Source organism: Prionailurus bengalensis, chromosome D1 (genome assembly GCF_016509475.1).
Source record: "Prionailurus bengalensis isolate Pbe53 chromosome D1, Fcat_Pben_1.1_paternal_pri, whole genome shotgun sequence".
Lineage (NCBI taxonomy): Eukaryota > Metazoa > Chordata > Mammalia > Carnivora > Felidae > Prionailurus > Prionailurus bengalensis.
Genome location: NC_057346.1, coordinates 2,414,120 through 2,419,080, shown reverse-complemented (window position 1 = coordinate 2,419,080; position 4,961 = coordinate 2,414,120).

The following is a 4,961-nucleotide window of genomic DNA, read 5'->3' as shown; positions in this document are numbered from 1 at the left end:
AAATGTAGGGAGGGAAGTCAGAAAAGATAACCGAGATTTCAGAACGCAAAAGATGGCCTCGGTCTCAACCCCTCAAGAGCAACTCCTTGAATGCAGGAAAATTACACATCAGAAGCGTTAAATTAGTTGGCTAGAAAAAAGGAATCTGGTCATTAACAAGGATGAAATGCACAAGTTTTAAATACTGTCATTAATAAATTCAAAATGGGCTCAGCTGAAAAGAATAAATGTATAATATGGAATTCCAAGGGGCATAAATATAAGAAAATATTTTCTTGATTGAAATAAAATTCTCACTCCAGGAAAGGGACCTTAAAGACCCGAATACCAATTTCTTGCTCGAGAAATGCCAAGGTATGAGGAGAACTCAAAGTATGACAGTTCGCTGGATGTAAGCCAATCTTATAAAGATAAAAGCAAGGCATTCTGAAGGAGACTGGCAGACATCCCAGATCGATTAAGAAGGAATCCTGCAGTATACGCAACATATTCATCTTTGAAACCTTAAATTTAGATAATGCAGCTCAAGAACGGATACGTGGAAATAAAACGTACAACTAAGCTGAAGAAAAATTCCAGATGTAGCGATTCTTCTCCATGGCGGACGCATAACTCAGCGACTCATTCTATGACGCGGAATCACTGGTTAATTCAATGAAATAAAAGAAAACGGACGCTTGACGCGACAGACTACCCGACTGGCTGACTGGCTCTGTGAGCTGTCAAAAAGTCAAGCTGGTCGTCACAACAAACCCAGGTCTTAAAGATCAAATCTGGAGGTTAGCGCTCAGGGTATGTCAGCTGGATGAATTGTATGTGACATCGCTACCTGGGAATCTAGACACTGTGTGGTGATTGTACGTATACGTTACACACAGAGTAGAAGAGTGTTGTATACATTGAACACCCCTGGGCTTATGATTGTATTGCCATGTACTATAATTGTCTTCAAGTTAGGACCCAGGAAATAGAAATGGGCTTCGATTTGAGGGTACCAGGTAGAGAAGAGGTGTCTTATAACTTTATGCTATACATTTAGTATGCGCCATTGCAATTATAATTTTATTCTTTGTTGAAAAAATTTTGTTTATTTATTTGAGAGAGATAGAGAGACAGAGCAAAAGTGGTGGGGGCGGGGGGCAGAGAGACACAGAATCGGAAGCAGGCTCCAGGCTCTGAGCTGTCAGCACAGAGCCTGACGTGGGGATTTGAACCCACAAACTGTGAGATCATGACCTGAGCCGAAGTCAGATATTTAACCCACTGAGCCCCCCAGGCGCCCCACAGTTACAATTTTAAAAGTACTTAACCAGAAGGAACTCAGTACTATGGCCTATTGAGAAAGAACAATGCTCAGAGGTCGGGCTCCCTCACTAATAATTGGGAAGAGGAAGACATTAATGCTGTTTTGGAAGAGAGTAAATAAATCATTAAGTTTCAGTTCTCCCAAGAGACATATTTTCAGAGTCACTTCCTCCCTCTTTAAACACAGATAATGTGATACTTTTAAGAAAAGGTGCTTTCAAAGTCTTTGCACATTATTTTACTATTAATAATAATGGGAATAAAAGAATAAATACGATACATGTAGCAAACGAGTCAGTTAAAGATGTGACAGAGTTTAACAAGAGGAAAACTTAATTGTTAAAAGACAGGCATTGAATGGGTCAAAAATTATGTGCTTCTTGTTGATGAGTAGTCATAATTTAATGGCATATTTTGCACAGACTTGATATAAAATATTCTGTAACCATGCTGGTATTCTAGGTCCCTCAAATCGTTCAGAACTAAGAAAATTTACCACGGTTTGTCATCTTATGAATATTCAATTTAATTTTTTGGCACCAACGATTTAAACATTATCTTTTATTCAATTACAAAAATAAACTGAGTTTAATCCGGTTTTTCTGAGCCAAACCATAGGTCGAAATCGTTTTGCTAACTGTCTTAAAGCAGACAGTTTATCTTGTCTCTGTTCTAAGTCTGTCGTGATTTTAATCAGTTCTATTTCATCTCCTTCATTATTTCCACCACTAAAACATATTCTCCTTGTCTGTATTGTTATGCCTTAGAACCACTGGTTTCATAGAGAAAACAGAATTTTGAAAGCAAAATTAACTATTAGGATTGGATGATAAATGAACCTTTGAGTGTATGATAAAGTTTAATTTATGAACCAGGCACGTTGAGAGATTGACAACAGTAACTAGTGAACAATTATAACAATTTTATTATACGGTACTACAAGTTATGGGGACGTGGTCTCTCTCTCTCAAATATCTTGCTGGACTCACGCTTCTTATGAGGAGTTGACGTGAGCAAATGCCTGCCAGATGAGATGGTAGGAGGTGAGGACGGTCGCAGGCACGGTGACACAGAGCTAGGCTACTGCTGACTTTCCAAAGATTCGGCAGGAGGAGGTTTCGTGGGGTCTGGAACTCGGCTGACCTCTGGAAAGGGAAACCGCAGATAAGGGGGGCTGACACACACATGAGTGAATGACATTTCAAGTATCCGCCCGTTCAAGTTCGCAGAATACTGTTATTCTTGCACGTGCTTTTTCCAACAACTATTTAAAATGCATTTGAGCTTGATAAAGCCACATATATAGACCGTGGTAAAAGGGAGGGGGGCAGGAAAGAGAGAAGAGGAGGGAGAGAGAGAGAGAGATGGAAAAGCTTAACAAAGGAAACAAAATAGATTTCCAAAAGAAATCTTGAAGGTCATCTAGTATAACACCCTCATTTTGGAGGAACGGATCTATGTCCCATGCAAGTTCAATACTGCCAAAGCTCGGTGGTCACAGAGCAGAAATCGGGAGTTTTAGGTCAGAGTGCCTGGCTTTCTCTGAGATGGGTGAGTGGAGGATGATGCCTAGATGTCCTCTTTGAAGACGGTAGGCTTCGTTCCATGGTTACCATAGTCAAGACAAAGGTCCTGCACTGAGTTGTAACTTAAAGGCTGTACAAGTTTAAAAAAAAAATACTGGTATGAGCCACCTGCGAAAATGACACAAGCCCCATTTCATTTGTTTTCCACTGTGGCTTTTATGAGTTAGTGAAAAAGCCAAGCAAATTTGAAAATGTAGTGGAAAACACCACTCTTGTGTTTTACTTTAAGGAAAAGAGTATATGATAAAAAGTAGTGTCACATCCTGACCTACCCTTTTAGCAAATTGTTACCGCTAGAACATGTGTTTGGGATAAATGGCACTTTGCACACCTATTATAAATTACTCTCGTATTTAAAAATTGTTTGTGAACAGTAGAGTACTTTTACAGTTATATGAATGTCATTGAACAACGGATATAGATTAGTGGATTTCTGTTATTATGAATAGTAATAAATATTTATAAATCCAATTTAATCGTGTTGCTTCAAGCTCTTCTAACTGAGCATTTAAAACAACGAGGTGTCAAATTCAATGTTTTGCTGTTAGTTTAAGATACAGGTAAAAAGTACGTTGAATTGTTTTATCTTTTATTTTCATACCTGACCTTCCTCAGCCTCTCACTATATCTTTATTGAGTGCCTATGCCTAGTTGTTTTGGTTTTATTATTGATTTTGGATATTTACTGACATTAAAGATCAAGGAAGTGCAGACTCCATGTGACGTACTTTACTGTTCCCAGCTAAAATACTTGACAATATGAATTTACAATGCCTTTACACAGCACACAGTATTAGTATCTCAGGCAACACTACTTTGGATACTTTAAATTCAGTATTTTATGAAAGATATCGAGATAAATAATCCTCTTTAGCATTTTGATGCTTGTCATAACTTAAGCCTCTTGTACACTTTTTCAGTTTTTCCTGTAGTCTCATTTCAGGAGATGGGCCTGAAATGTAATAAGCATTTTCAACTACTTTTTAAAAATGGTATAATACATTTTAATTAGCCCTACACCTATCTTATTAGTCTTTGACTCGTTTTTTTAATTAAAATATAAAATCTCTATTATATATTTGTTTATGCTCTCTCTTTCATTAAAGGAAGCTCCGAGGGCTTCAGATTTTCTCTCTCATGTTCGGTATTTTATCCCTAGGGTTTTTAGGCTAGAGCACGGCAAAGGGCAAATCTATTGCTTAATTAACACCTGTTGGATGAGTCAATGATTGAATGCAAACCCAAATCTTATGCCTCCGCTGGGTGCCTCTTAAAGGGATTGATTATATTTTGAGACAATGTGATCAGCCTTATTTCTAGTGATTTTCAAACTTTTTGATCATGCCCCATAGAAATACCTTTTATATCCCTACGAGTATTTGAAACAAAATATTCATAAAACGTTATTATCTGCCATAATAGCTCTGATAATTAAGTCTGAGAGTGATTGTATTTATGGAAAAAATAATGCTGGAGAATAGAGGATTTTTAGAACAGTGAACGTAGTCTGTATTATAGCTACCAATGAATATGTGTCATTATTATTGGTCCAAACCCATTTGGTCCAAACACCGAGAATGAGCCATAATGTAGCCATCAGGTGTACCATATGTAAGCATTATGTGTATCGTAACGTAAGCTTAGGGTGATCATGAAGCGTCAACACACGTTCATCAGTTTTAACAAATATACCACTCTCATGGGCCCTGTGATGAGAGCAGAGGCTACCCTTGCGTTGGGGCAGAGCGCGTATGGGAAATCTTTGTAATTTCCACTCAGTTCTGCTGTGAACTTAAAAATTATCTGGAAAAATAAAGTCTTAATAGAAAAAAACAATAATGCGGCTCTGGAAATTGACCTCACAACCCACAAACCTGCCGTTTGTAAAACAGTGTCTCAGACACAACGCCAAGAGATGAACCACATGAATCTTATGGAAAGAACTCAGGTACCCTGGTCAGTGTTGGATGGTGTCATGGCCAAGGGTCTCTTCTCCGGAACTTTCTACCCTCCTCAGCTGCTTCTGGCTCTCTTTCTGTGGAGATCACTTACTTCTCACACCCCAGACTG